This window comes from Megachile rotundata, chromosome 14 (assembly GCF_050947335.1).
Source record: "Megachile rotundata isolate GNS110a chromosome 14, iyMegRotu1, whole genome shotgun sequence".
Lineage (NCBI taxonomy): Eukaryota > Metazoa > Arthropoda > Insecta > Hymenoptera > Megachilidae > Megachile > Megachile rotundata.
Genome location: NC_134996.1, coordinates 13,584,786 through 13,600,089, shown reverse-complemented (window position 1 = coordinate 13,600,089; position 15,304 = coordinate 13,584,786). Strand labels below are relative to the sequence as shown.

The window sequence follows — 15,304 nt, the reverse complement described above, 5'->3', positions numbered from 1 at the left end:
AAAGTGGAACACGCACTTAGGCTTGATCAGCTGATTCTCGCTGTTACTCACATTTAAACATTCACGCTCTTATACAGCAATATCTTTTAATCACATTTTTCTAATATTACCACATTTTTGAGACTTAAAATTATTCGTTATGTATGTATTTTAAATTATTGTGATTTTACAGGTGAATAGGTAAAAAATCATTCACAAGTCCTCTTACTCTAACAACTCTTCACCAAAAAAGAATAATAACATACTTAATTTTATTCTGTCAAATGACATTAATAACAGTCCACAGCAAAAATAAGCAACTGTGTAGGAATAAAAAAAATTTTCATATAAATCATATCAGTAATATATCAAAAATCGTACGCTATCGACGAAAAAAGAGAGAAAAAATGTGACCCGGACACGTTTCGAAAGAATCATTCGAATGTAAATGGAGAGCTGTGGGTGCATAATGCCTGTGTGTTCCTTGTACGTTGATACGTCGACCGTCCGAAATATACGACACGAAAGTGGGCTTCCAATTTTCTTATGCTAATTTCGAGGCGGCCTCCATTCGATGGAATTCCTTTTTAAAACAGGCTGTGGGTGCGCGCGAGAGATGCGTTTAATTCGCTTCACGTTTCTGTGCATTTGCAACAGGGTAGGATCGCGTTTCTTTCAAAATCGAGTCACGAATCCTGCTAGTTGCAAAATACTCGCGAACAACCGTCGGATTTGAATGACAATACCGAGCCGGGGTCTTTTGTTCTCCGGCTCTGAAATTCGTTTTAGATCGAATGCAAACTGTCGACGATTGTGATGAAACGTTTAATCAGCTTTTTTAGGGACAATTAATAGTTTAACGATCGAGAGATATTCAAATGAACTTCCATGCTTAAAATTTGCAAACGATACCCAGGAATAAATATTTCATTTCATATCTTACAATTATTACCCAAATTTGTCCCTTGTCCATAAATTTCAAAATTAATTGAAATTAATTAATTTCTTCGTGATTTACAGGCTCGCAATTTGCCGGCTAAAAAGGGAAAGCGTGAATCGCATCGGGACAGGTTTCGGCGCGGATCGATAAAAGTAAGTTAATTAAAAGAAATGATCACCTGACGAAAAGAGGCCAATCGCATAAGCCGTAAGCCTCTTTAAATCAGAAACCGATATATGTAATGCACATAGATGTATATAGTCGTTTAAACGTTTGGTAAACAAATGGCATATTGCCAGAATCGTAGCGATTGGCAATGTACCAATTTGTCACGTGACTGGCTAACAAGCCAATAGATTTCGGAGAACGTCACTGACGTATTTAACTCGGACGAATAGCGGTCGTCGAGGAAATTTCAAACACAGATACGTCGCGCTTCTAACGAATAACGGCTCCGGTTAATTATAATCGTTAATTAATCATCGGTTACTTAATCCTGTCCTTAAACATTCAGATACTAGTTCTAAGTTTTCGAACGCCCAAGAAAATATCGTAAATCTCACTGATGTGTTAATTGTACATTTGATTTATGGCATACTTAGCATTTTATCAGAAGAGCGTTTCTGAACTTGAATAAAAGTTGTTTATTCTGAATCGGGGATGGGATTCGGGGAACACCAATATCTGACCAGGTTTTCGTTCTTTAAATATGAAAGAATTCTTTGAAATGGTTGGTTCTCGGCCACAAGGAAAAGCAAAGTTTACATTAGATAAGGAGCAGTTGCGTGCCTGTTCGAGCGAACGGAGATTTCGAGCGCTTTGTTTGAAATCGCTGACAAAGATCCAGATTATGCGTAGCTAACAGTGGACTTCGCGATAAGGGGATAGTTCGAAGGCCTTGGTCGATTCTTGTTTGTAGAACAAAGAAACGCGCGGGAAACTGCAGGAAACACATGCTTTTCCTGTTTAATCTCGGGTTGCGCACTATCGAACGGAGCCAATTACTGGGAATACCTTAAAGAAGCAAACAAAGGATCGCAATATGGCGCCCTGTACCAACGCACCATTATTCATTTCAAAACTCAAATTGCTGCATATAACAATTCTACAAAATTTAGGACAATTTGCAATTTTTTAACCTATCAAATTTGCAAATTCACAAATGTACAAATTACAGAATCATAGAATTTGGTTAAATAAGTAGACGTTTCAGGATGAGTTACTCATTATATTACACGGTTTGGAGCGAAGTTAATGAATAGAACCCTGAAGAGCGTGGCACGAGGCTCTGTTCAAAGAATCGAGCAAGGTCATGCGGACCCTTCTGGACCCGTGGTTTCAAAGGCTCGCTGGGAATGCACGATAAAAAACAAAACCGCCGAATATCCTCTGTGAACCACTTCCTCGTTCTAAAGTTTCGAGCTGCGTATCTAACACTTCAGATTCTTTGTTTCTGCGTTTATATACTCGTGACTCCTTAGTGGGCTTCTTCGGGGAACGGGTCAGAAATGGGCCACTTCTTTGTTCACTGCTGTTCTTTATCATTTCTCATTCTTTTAACCATTCTACTGCTGACTATACGTCTTTCATTCCACAGAAAGTGCAGAGATGCAAAAATAGCAATTGTCCCATTATTCAGTTTTTAAACTGAACTGCTGACAGATTTGTTAACATCATGATGCGTTGAGTTTTAAGAAATTTTCGTTGAAAAAATCTCTTCATGGAAATCAGCTGGCAGGATTTATGGCGCGAAAGGTGTTTCCACGAGCGTGCGATTTTAACGGGCCGTTTGTACGGACGCTCACTTGCAATTTCTCCCGTAATAAATATACACACGTGACATTCTGCGCAGCAGAAGAGCTTCTCGGGGCGCTTAACCCAGAATCGCGATTATATGCGCAGCAAGTATTACGGGGCAAGTTCGTTGTCCTCACTTTCGTGTTGGTGCCCTGGCCGTTCGTTATATTAGTGTTATCCCACGGCGCTTTGTTTTGAGTTTATCTTGGGGATGCCCTGGAAAAGTAGCGATGGCACCGAGCCCTGCCCAGTCTCGGAAACTAACACCTTACTTGATACACCACCTCTTGTATCGCCACACATTCTGTTCGATACTCATTCTATTCGCTACTCGTTACATTTCCATCAGTTTTATGACCGTGTGCTGTATTCATCAAGAATTAAGTAGTTACGCATTGTATCTGCTATGTGTTGTATCGCCACACGTTGTAGTTTTCACACATTATATCGCCACACGTTGTATTTCTCACACATTATATCGCTACGTGTTGTATTTCTCACACATTATATCGCCACACGTTGTACTTCTCGCACATTATATCGCCACACGTTGTACTTCTCACACATTATATCGTCACATATGTTCCAATTATCATATGTTGTATTTCTCACGTGTTGTATTCGGCACACGCGGTATTCGTTGTCCTATTACCGATTCATTGTATTCGTCACGTGTTGTACCTCCACTACGTCACGCATTATATTGCATATCCCCATACATTAAATCGCCACGTATTACCACTGCAACCTGGATTTAAAAAAGGCGTCCTGTAAATTAAATACCAGAAGCTTGGTAATTACTGTAACAATGAAGTTGTGTGTAAGAAACAGAAGGGTTTTGACGCCATCGCTAGTCTAAAGCGAGCACACAACCACCTTGTGTCACTCGTCCATCTTCTCTTTCTGCCCGGTTCTGGCAGTAATTTTCTTCTTGTTCCTGTTTCGTTCGCCTCCCCTTTGGGTTTCTCCTTTTCCACGGCCTTTTTACTCCCTTTTCCCTCGCTCTTCTCGCCCTCCGCGGGAGCCGTGCTTAATTCCAGCCACTCCCGCTGTTTATTTGCACGTTTTAACTGGAAAGTCCTCGACTGCGCACAATACTGCGAACCATTCGTGAAGGGTATATTCTCAGACGAATACCGGGGGAAACTTGTTTCTTATCGGTCAATCATGCAACCTTCGTTATTTAACATTTTTATATTTGCAAATCTTAACTTTCTAAGTCTTACATTTTTTTAATTTGCTAATATAGGACCCGTGATTTTCAAAGTCCATCGTGCAATTTTCAAATCAGTTCAAATTCTTCAAACTTCTGCAAGACTTCAACTTCTAAATGATCGAATTACCAAACTTTGAAAGGTTCTAAACTCTTTACGCCGGTATCTAAAATTTTGCAGAAGTGGAATAGTAGGGCATGCAAGCAAGATATTAACGTTTGTATACAGCAGCGTTTATTCTACCAATGTAAACTAGATTTAACACTTCCAAAAGTGGAACAGTAGGGTATGTAAGCACATTATTAGCGCTGGTCCCAGAGTGCATTTTCCATATGAGCAAAAATGGAGCACACGAACAAGTCCACCTTAATTAACCCCATTCCTTTTTATTCAAAAGGTACTTTTTCCTCTACATATCCATAATCCACATACTTGATACTATTATCAATTAGGTTAACCCGAATACGGTAGCAAATACTATAGAAAAAATCCCACTGTTTGCGAACATTCTTCAGTACAAATAAAGCAAAAGGGATGAGGCATAGAGCACGTTTTCCCGCGATCGTTCTTTGTTCCTCGCGTTGCATCGCGTTTGCACGCGTGCGAACTGCGCAGCGGGCTAATCTCGGTGAAAGATAAGAGAATCGCGGGGGTGTGGAGGAAGGAGGATAAGAAGAAGAAGGGATATAGAACGAAGAGGCAGCACGTGGTGGCGATGGCTAGGTCAAACGCGCACAATGCCCGAAACCGAGGCGACAGCGTGCAAAATACATTGGGTAATTCCGGCTTGACACTCGTACGCGCACACGTGCCACTACCTTCTCCATGTTTGTTGTTCGACTATTCTCGAACGCGTTTTCCTCTCTTTTCGCCAACCAAAAGTACACTAATTGCTGCTACTCACTAATTTGTACATTTTCTGTCATAGAGGTACCTGTTGATTTATGTGAAGATTCGGTTAAGATATGTGTAATTTACATGTTAATCAATAATAAATATTTAATTCAATTATACAACATGTATATGTAGATGTGTGTACGCATGCTCACTGAATTATTCATTTTTGATTAACATATTAATTGCACGTATATCATACATAACTTTATGAAGTACATATAACATTTCATAGCAAAAATTTATTAACTAAAAGATAACAACAAAAAGATAATCTGTATTTATTGTACAATCTCTGAGGACCATATGAGAATTAAAACGAGTGTGAATTATAAGTCCGTAGTTCGAAAAGAAATTTCGTTCCCGCAAGACGAAACGACGACGGAGACACGTAGAAAATCGTACGTGGAAGCTCGACGGACACGAACGTCGAACGTGACCTGGGTGCATATCGTTCATTTTACTTCTCCATCGTGCTGGATCTTTGTGGCCGACGCTTCCTCCGGGTCTGACGAATGTCTGACGTTCAAGGCCGAAGAAAACGTGCCGTTCTCCCTCTTATTCCGGAGTCGGAGCAAGAATTCTTGTAAGACCCGGTGCTCTGTGTTACGATGGGTGATCAAGGTCGCTCGATGGCACCCAATGGTCTGCCTCTTGCGAAACGATCGGATATCTAACGGCTTTTAACGGAATGACGTGGACGCGATCAAGGTTCAAGAACCGACTATCTGCGTTACTTCTGATCCAATGCTATTCCATCCATTTTCCCGGTCTTTTCGTTCTTCATTTTTCTGCGAGATGGGATGCTTTCAGTTTGAGGGTTTGTAGGATGTTATGTTGGTGGTTTTTCTAGGGGGAATTGGGGAATTTGGGATATTTGGAGATTCGGAGATTTGGGGAATGGGACATTTGGGAATTGGGGAATTTGAGAATTGGGGTAATTGGAATTGGGAAATTTGGAAATTGGGGTGATTGGAATGGGGGTAATTGGGAATTGGGAGATTTGGAAATTGGGGTAATTGGAATTGGGAAATTTGGAAATTGGGGTGATTGGAATTGGGGTAATTGGAATTGGGAAATTTGGAAATTGGGGTGATTGGAATTGGGGTAATTGGAATTGGGAAATTTGGAAATTGGGGTGATTGGAATTGGGGAAATTGGAATTGGGAAATTTGGGAATTGGGGTGATTGGAATTGAGGTAATTGGAATTGGAAAATTTGGAAATTGGGGTGATTGGAATTGGGGGAATTGGGAATTGGGGTGATTGGAATTGGGGTAATTGGGAATTGGGAAATTTGGAAATTGGGGTAATTGGAAATTGGGAAATTTGGAAATTGGGGTGATTGGAATTGAAAAATTTGGGAATTGGAAAATTTGAGACTTAGAAAATTTGGAAATTGGAAATTTGAGTACTGGAAAATTTGATCCAGAAATTTATAATTTTTCAGAAGACCCAAAAAATTGACAATGCTTCCTAAATAATAATTGTGCGAAGTAACCTAACTTAACCCATAATCAGTAATGTTTTCCCATCACCGAGATCAAGCTGGTGTTTTCTGTCGGTAAATCCGTGGTCCTCGCGAAACTTGGAGCGGGGCCAAACACCACCGGCTTCTCTCCTCTGGACCAGTTTCTTTATCCGGTCGCCGGGCATACTGCTAGCGGATTTCGAAACGACCGGTTCTCCTTCCACGAAACGACGCACGGCTTTCGGGACGACGAAAATAAAGCGGCAGCGAAACACCCGCAATATCCTTGCGAACTTTACGATCCTGAAGCTGCCGCGAAGAAACGACACCGCCATTTTCGGCCACCGTGCAATCCTCGATCGATGGATAATCGTTTAACGGTACCTGTACGATACCATCGAAATTGCACACTTACAGATTTTTAAAAATATTCTTTTTGTAATTTTTGTTGGTTCGAAAATTTAATGTTGCACGACCTATATGTAGGGTCTCATCTTTTATGTATTGCAATTTGCAACTTTAATCTCTTATTTTATGTATGATTTATATAGCGTTTAAGGTTCATGTTTGTCAAATTGCAATAATTGAAATATCGTATATGATTTTCCGCTTTCTAAACGGGATCGGGAATTTTAATTAAAATTAGGCAATTTGTAAAAGTGTAAAGCACAAATTAGCTAATGGAGAGTACAAGGTCCGCCAAGGATTTCGTACCTTAATGTAATCCTCGTAATGACCATAATTTCCGAGAACATTCCTAAAAAAAGTTTCCTGTTGTGCAATCGTGTATCTTAGAATAATAATCTTCCTCGTTGCAATTATTCTTAATAACCAAGTTTCATGCGAGGCAAATATCTTCTTTCTCCGTTCGATATTAATTTAAACCTAATCCTTGATTATCCCTCGACTAATCGACGGATAATGGATTTTTTAACGACCTCGTCAGTAGCGTTATATAAATAGAATTTTATTATCATATCGACACGAATCGAATTTTTAGACATCATTTCCGTCGAACAATTACACTTTTTTATGGTGCATGAAAGTTTCGTAATAACGGTCCAGAAGACGGAGAGGAAGATATTCTCTTTTCGAGGGGTCATATACCATCTCGGTACATCTCGTAAATTTTTTTACGACCTCCGAAGATTTGCGAGCGGAAGAGAAAAAAATAGATTCCTGCGCTGCTTGAATTATCGATCCACCGTTCAGAATTTCTCTTCTTATTTTAATTTGCAGTTTCATCAATTTTTTTTTAGTCAAAATTTCTAGTCGTTCTTGGTAGTTTTTATTTTTTAAAGGGTCACAGAAATTTTATTTATTTTTATTATTAAATATTTTTCATATTGGTGGTTTTTGTAGGAGGAATTGGGGAATTTGGGAGTGGGATATTTGGAGATTGGGAGACTGGGGGAGTGGGACATTTGGGAATTGGGGAATTTGAGAATTGGGGTGATTGGGAATTGGGAGATTTGGAAATTGGGGTAATTGGAATTGGGAAATTTGGAAATTGGGGTAATTAGGAATTGGGGTGATTGGGAATTGGGAGATTTGGAAATTGGGGTGATTGGGAATTGGGAGATTTGGAAATTGGGGTAATTGGAATTGGGAAATTTGGAAATTGGGGTGATTGGGAATTGGGAGATTTGGAAATTGGGGTGATTGGAATTGGGGTAATTAGGAATTGGGGTGATTGGGAATTGGGAGATTTGGAAATTGGGGTGATTGGAATTGGGGTAATTAGGAATCGAGGTGATTGGGAATTGGGAGATTTGGAAATTGGGGTGATTGGAATTGGGAAATTTGGAAATTGGGGTGATTGGAATTGGGATAATTAGAAATTGGGGTGATTGGAATTGGGATAATTAGGAATTGGGGAGATTGGTGATTAATTAAGAGAATTTTAATTAAATATTTTTCCTATAAATATAAATTCTGTCATGTCTTCTCCAGCATACAATCATGCAATAAATGACACTGCAAATGCAATTCGAGACGATTAAGAAATTAAAGCGACTGAATACCTCAAAGATTACTTGAAATTGCAAATCGCTAGAAAAGTTAATTAAAAGTCAAAGCGATTAAAATTGTCCAATGTCGATCGATCGTTTTAAATATGGACGAAAACAATTGGCAGGATTTGTGGAAGGTTCCCGGTTGATCACAATGGAAAGGAAACGTTCGTTCGGTACGGACAGGAATTTCGGTCATTAAGTTTAATTGCCCACCGCCGCGAATAAATTTTCACGCGTTAAGCCTGTTGATAGCGTGGTCGTTACGCAATCGACAATTTATTTGCGCGCTCGTAGCGTTTCGTTTTCGTTCTCAGAGTTTTTTTGTCCAAGCGTTAAGTAACTGCTGCGAACAGACGCGTGGCAATTATTTTCAAAGAATTCATGCACAAAAAAATGGGCTGAAAAAACGAATTATTTGGTTGCATAATTATTGGAAAGCCAAGGGTCAATTTTCCTTGCTCGACAAACTTCGATGACTTCCAATTCTGTGACAGTAGATATCTAATTAATTCTTGTAATTGTACAAGCGTAACTTAATTACGAAGTCAATTGCAAAATTAGTGGTAAAAAAAAATGAAAGTCATGCAATTGTTGAAATCGTAGATACCTTCTGAATTAATTAGCAAGTTCGTAAACTATGTTTTACATTTCAACAAATCGAATTTAATTGTGCAATAAACTTCGTCAGTGATAAAAGTCATAATTGAGTAATTTCAAAGAACATCTTGCATAATTAAAAGATTACAAAGCATGATATCTCGCAGTAAAAAATTCTAAAGAAAGGAATTGCATAAAAAAGATTTTTAAAAAAGATTGAAAGGTGTTTCTTTAGAAGTTAAAATAAGGGTAGGAAATCCCCGTGACATTATCCAGCGTCCCTGTTCTAATTCCTCGGTTACTTCCTCTTTGACTAAGCTCTCACGATGCCAAGTAACTCTCCGTGAAATCGTTGACCGCCTTTTCTAATCCGGCGATATAGTATTTTGCCAAACGCGTGACTAATCGCGATGAAAGTCCGGCGTGTGCCTCGTGTCTTCCTCGAATACCCCTGCCAGCACGTACACGTATCTTGTGGCTTTGACAGTTCGTCTCGTAATCGCTGTGCCGCATTACCGAGAATTCAATGAATTATTAATACTGGAAAGCACTGATTACGCTGAAAAATGGTGGACGATTACCTTTGACCGTGGTCGTGCATCGGACTGTTACAAGATTATTGCGGAATTGAATGAGAGAGCATTCCTTTGGTTGGATGCAAGTTACTTGGTAAATTTGGACGTTTGGATGTTTGGAAATTATAGTGTTTTGGAGTTTGAGGATTTGGAGATTTGGGGAGTTAGATAGTTGAGGGATGAATTGGGGGTTTAGGTCCTTGAGGATTTCAGAATTTGGGAGTTGGGTTGTTGGAGGTTTGGAACTCCTCAAATTTAGAGAGTTGGGTTTATAGCAATTTGGGGATGTGGAAATTTGGGGATGTGGACATTTGAGGACATGAAAATTCGGGAAGGTAGGAAAGTGAGGATGTGGGGATTTGGGGATGTGGAAATTTAGGGATGTAGTTTCAGAACATGAGAGTTTGGGGTCACAGGAATTTGGGGATGTAAGAAAGTGAGGATGTGGGAATTTGAGGATATGGAAATTTGGGGATGTAGTTTGAGATCATGAGAATTCGGGGTCACAGAAATTTTGAGGACGTAGGAACTTGAGGACATGAAAAATTCATCATATGGAAATTCAAGGTTCATCAAGATCTTCATAGAAATTTGATAATCATCCTGAAACTTCCTACAGAAATTGAGGACCTGAGAAGTTCATCATATGGAAATTCAAGGTTCATCAAGAACTTCATAGAAATTTGGTACTCATCCTGAAACTTCCTACAGAAATTGACGACCTGAGTTCATCACATGGAACTCCAAGGTTCATCAAGAACCTCATACAAATCCAGTACTCATCTCGAAACTTGCTACAGAAATTTAGTGCAACAGGAACATAATAATACAACGATTCAAAAGAACTAAGAAATTCGAGTACCCGGATATTTTTACGGTGTCTCATAAAAGTAGCCTACGAATTGCGGTATAACAAGCGAACGTGAAACGGTAGCCACAGTGCCGGCTCACGTTGACTGTTTCTTGACAAAGATCGTTTCGGTGCAGGTGGTCATTTCTGAGCGTTGCACGTGGTAGATGCATGTGCAGCACTGTCGGATCAAGTTAGACCCGCGTAAGCATGATTTCTGCGGCTCGAAACAGCGATAAGTGCTGTCTCGGCCACTCTTCACCGCAATCTATCGGACGATGACGTAGGGAGATGCTTTCCTGGCCGCGATTATCCTTATCGCTGTACGCTTCGCGAAATTTTTCTGCCGCTTGATACTGCAACCATGATTTGTCAATGTTTTCACCAATCTTTACACTTATCTTTAGAGTGCTTTCTGATGCGAGTGCTAATTGCCAGAAAAATACTAAGGTTTTAAGAAAATATGATAGGTGAACATTTATAGAAATGAGTATAAATGAAATGGAATTGATTGTAAAGGTCAACGTGATATTCAGAGGAAAGGTAGGTGCAGTGGAAGATTAATAAAAATTAATGTAAAGGTATAATATCATTAAGAATGAATATAAGGGTAGGTCATATATTAAAAGTACAAAGGTACAATATGATTAATAAAAGTGTAAGTGAACAAAATGTTTTTACTCTTATCCAATGTGTGTAAAAGTCCGTTTATCGCGTATTAGATAATTGCGCGACCAATGTCGCGGCGAATTTTTAGGCGATAATTTGCAGCGAAAACGCACATTGCGTTGGTTTAACGAGCACGCGTTCGCGATTCTTTGAACAGCTCGTATTTATATCTTTTCATCGTCGGAGGCGTGTAACAGCGATTTTGCGAAATCGCATGTGCGCGCTGTAACGTTGACGATCTTTGTTTCGTTGCACGCAAATATCCGCGAGGCTTGCCAAATTTTCGCGAGCCGTCCAACGGATCGAATAAAATTTCGCGTATCAACACGCTTCGAAGGCTGTTCCCTGTTCGAATATTTTCCCATTGCTGAAATATTTCTGCAAATTTTCCGGGAACATCCTCCAGTTTCTCATCTTAAATTTTATGTAATACCAAGGTATTTAGAGCGTAGGTGAACTGGTATGGTGAGGAAATGTGTGAAAGATTATGTGTCATAGTTGACTCGAGAATTTTTGGCAGTGTTTCAATTAATTTTAGCTGTTGTAAATTTTTTTAGGTTTAGTTGAATTTGTAGCGAAGAGGATTTTTTATCAGATTTTTGTATGCGAAGAGAATTATGTTTGAATTATTATTGAAAGTTCGTTGATGGAATTTAATTCATGGGGAATTGTTCAAATCAGCATTCAATTTGTGTACATTGTAGTGTTATTTAGTACTTTTCAGAAAGTTAGTCTTGATTTATGTAAGCAGTGTTTGCATATCGCTTTCCAAATATTATTTAAGCCACTTGGCAAACGTTTACTCTAATTATATAGATAATAGTGGAGGATTCCCAATTCTGCATCCTCCAAACTATGTTGGTACAAATATTTCACACTGTGTCTTTCTTAAGCCCCTGCCCCACATTTTTCCCTAAAGGGAATCAAATTAAAAAAACATACGACCGGATAAAACAGGGATTCACCGTGACATTGATCGATTTTAATCGAGCCGCGACTCGCTTAAGGAACGATTAATGAAACCTTGACTCCGTCGAATCTGATAAGGCTCCCACAGCGCACAGCGATCGTGTAATTAATGTAAATGGAGCCTTAAACTGCGCGATGTTGCTTCGTTTCCTCTCGTCGAAGGCCTGCTGAATTTACATGCACGCACACGTTTGTGGAGTTTCCAATACAGTCAGCGAATACGAGAGATTAGAGGCGGGCTTGTTGGCTCAGGTGGACGTTGATTTACTCCTTTTCTTTCTTTCTTCTTCTTCCGTTGTTCTCTGTTTCCTCGATTTGTCTTCGCTTCGAATTTACGGAGAAAAGTTTCAAGCGGACAATTAACGAACGTGTATTTCAAAGGTTATTTTTTAGGGGACGTCTTTTATATATTAATCTTTCGTAATTAATTAGACATTATCGTTTGCATCAGAGGGGAGAGGACGCACATGGTGTGTCATTTGTCAGATCTGAACTGGTAGATAGTTTTCAGCAGATATAGATATGGATGCACCTGGTGTGTCTATCTAGGATAATTAACATAGGACGCATAAGGTGCGTCGTTGATTGAGCGAAGAGTATAGGACACACCTGGTGCGTCATCGATTGGATGAAGAGTGTAAGACACACCAGGTGCGTCATGGATTGAATGAAGAGTATAGGACACACCTAGTGCGTCATTAATTGAATGAAGAGTATAAGACACACCTAGTGCGTCATCGATTGGATGAAGAGTGTAAGACACACCAGGTGCGTCATTGATTGAATTAAGAGCATAGGACACACCTAGTGCGTCATTGATTGAATAAAGAGTATAGGACACACCTGGTGCGTCATCGATTGAATGAACAGTATAGGACACACCTAGTGCGTCATTGATTGAATGAACAGTATAGGACACACCTAGTGCGTCATTGATTGAATGAAGAGTACAGGACACACCTGGTGCGTCATACTTTTACTTCACTATGAAGCTTCTTAATTTTTTGCCTTTGAATTGACCGTATTCCGTAAACCTTCTTGATCATTCGATACTGCTGGCGCGGCATAATTGTTATGTAAAGCGTACGGTTCGATCAGAAAGTTGCCAAGAGGTCGCGAGATCAGCAAAGATTCACGAAGGATCGATTACGCAAGAATCAGTGAAATAAGGTAACGAAGGATCTGCAGGATATTTCGATTTTGTTGCCCCGCGTTTTCAACGGCTGTGCAGGACCTTCGAACGCCCACGCGTTCTCACGCCCGCCTACGCCAGCGCTCCTTTTTATTCGAGCGAACGACTATTAATAGAGGCTGCTGTTCTCGCCGTTTGAAACTTTGTGTTTCGAGGCTCAAAGCCACCGCTCAAAGCTCGGACAGGGGAAAAAAACGAACGGGTCTGCACAACGCGTTTCTGGCTTCCTTCCACGGTGTTAAACTCCCTCCACTCCGGTTATCCTGTTCTCGCGAGCGTGTTGCCCTCGGGCGGCTCGCAAATGTATTGTAACTTAGAGATACGATTGTACTCTCTTTTGTAATTCTGGATTATGTTGCGTTTTTTCTGCTGCGATTTTGCAAGCGCTCTGCGATTATGGTCAGTGAGCTCTGAATGCAACCATTGCAGAAATCGCAGAAATAAACGCAGTCTTAGTGGATCTTGTTGTTAAAGTTAATTATTGATATGAATTTTATTCAGACAAGTTCAAAAATTAACATACAATCTAATGCATATATGAAGATGCAGATTGAGAAAAGATTTAATTTGTTCAGCATTCGTGTACAATGTGATATCTGAACACAGAGAAGCAATGAGGAAAGGGCTATTCGAGAGTAATAGAAAGACGTAATCGAACAGGTCGATTAATAATAAAGCTGATAAGCGGTAGACGGTAAAAGGAATCGAGTGGTCTGTTTCCTCTCTCTAACGAACGACCGGCTGTCACTTAATTGACAGCTCTTGTACATTGAAACTTTTGCTTGCTAGGCTTCGTTATTTTCGGCGCATCTCGCTAGTTGGCCTATCGGTACATTGGCAGCTGTCCAAATGGGATAAGCCCTGACGTATCCTCGTGAAAGCAATTTCGTTCTGTGTACATTTCACGTGGCTTTGCTTCGGGCATATTACACCGTGTAAATTATGCGGGTATAATTCAAATTGTTCAAACATATGCTCGGATGCATAGATAACTCATTACTGTGACTGTCACATTAAATTCTCATCGACTGGTCATTTCAGGTCGTTGCCAAAATTCCCATCACTTTTCGTACCATTAATTTTGGGAAAATAAAAAGAGAACGCTACAACTTCTTTTGGTCTCTTTTAGCTCTGCTGGTGGTTAGTGGGTCACTAGGAAATTTCTCTACAAGCAGAGCAGTTAATTTGGTGGCCGTAACTTTCGATGCAGGAGGAAATTCGACTTCTCAGATTCGGAAAATGGGACGTCGAGCTGTTTTCGACTCTCGATGTAAATGTTTATCGGTCGATCGCCAATAAAAACAACAGACACGGTGGCGGGCTTTCAGCGACTTCCTGTTGGCCACCATCTGAGAACTCTGCTTTGAAACGTTGTCGGAAATTAGAGACCGGTGGACCATCTATATATATTTTTTCGTTTTTCGAGCCAGCGTGATTGACTTTTGACCCCGAAACGTGATCTTCATTGAACTGCAATTTGTCGGGCCGTCCGTGACCCGAGATACCGTGAACAGATTACGAAAATTGAAAATCGAGTCAAATTAACCTCCGGTCATTTTTTACCGATGGTTTTAGATAATTATTATAGTTCAGAGATTATTTATGCTGCAGTAAACAAACAGGGTAAATAAATCGTTAAGGTAAAAGTTTCTAACGTTGAAATTTGGCGCGAATAAACGTCAAAGTTTGTGTCATTTGTCATGTTCCTCGTTTAACAACCTAATATTAAAGTTGATTTATATTTGCTGCGGTATAAAAGGTTGATGTGTAGTTCAATTTCAGTCACGTTTGCGTTATCTTTGAATATCAAGGCCATACGATAAATATTGCAACAGGATATTTTGCTTCCAATATCTTGTGTAATATTTAATCTAGAATAATTGCCTGGACAAACAAAGAATGTTTATCGATAAGGTTATCTTTACGTTTCACTGATCGATCGTCACACGAGAAGACATGTGCATAAATCAATGGAGTTGCCACAAACAAGTTAAACATTCGAAAAACTCTTCAGAGTACAATGTTCAAGTTCCATCAAAATTTTATGTATCTCTCATAGATCAAGCATATGTTCGATGTGTAAAAACGTTGTTTTGAGTGTACTATACTCCCCCTTTTATATGTTTGATTATCAGTTGGTACT

General features: G+C 39.7%; 1 protein-coding gene and 1 long non-coding RNA gene across 2 annotated transcripts in view; both read left to right on the top strand.

Annotated features, from left to right (window-relative positions):
* Nucleotides 1-15,304, top strand: part of LOC105663782 (uncharacterized) — a 64,732-nt gene that overhangs the window by 15,880 nt on the left and 33,548 nt on the right. The window lies entirely within an intron of this gene.
* Nucleotides 1-15,304, top strand: part of LOC143265751 (uncharacterized) — a 35,826-nt gene that overhangs the window by 1,854 nt on the left and 18,668 nt on the right. The window contains exon 2 of the long non-coding RNA XR_013040427.1: nucleotides 1,000-1,071. This is a non-coding gene — a long non-coding RNA (uncharacterized LOC143265751). The remainder of the gene's footprint in view (nucleotides 1-999; nucleotides 1,072-15,304) is intronic.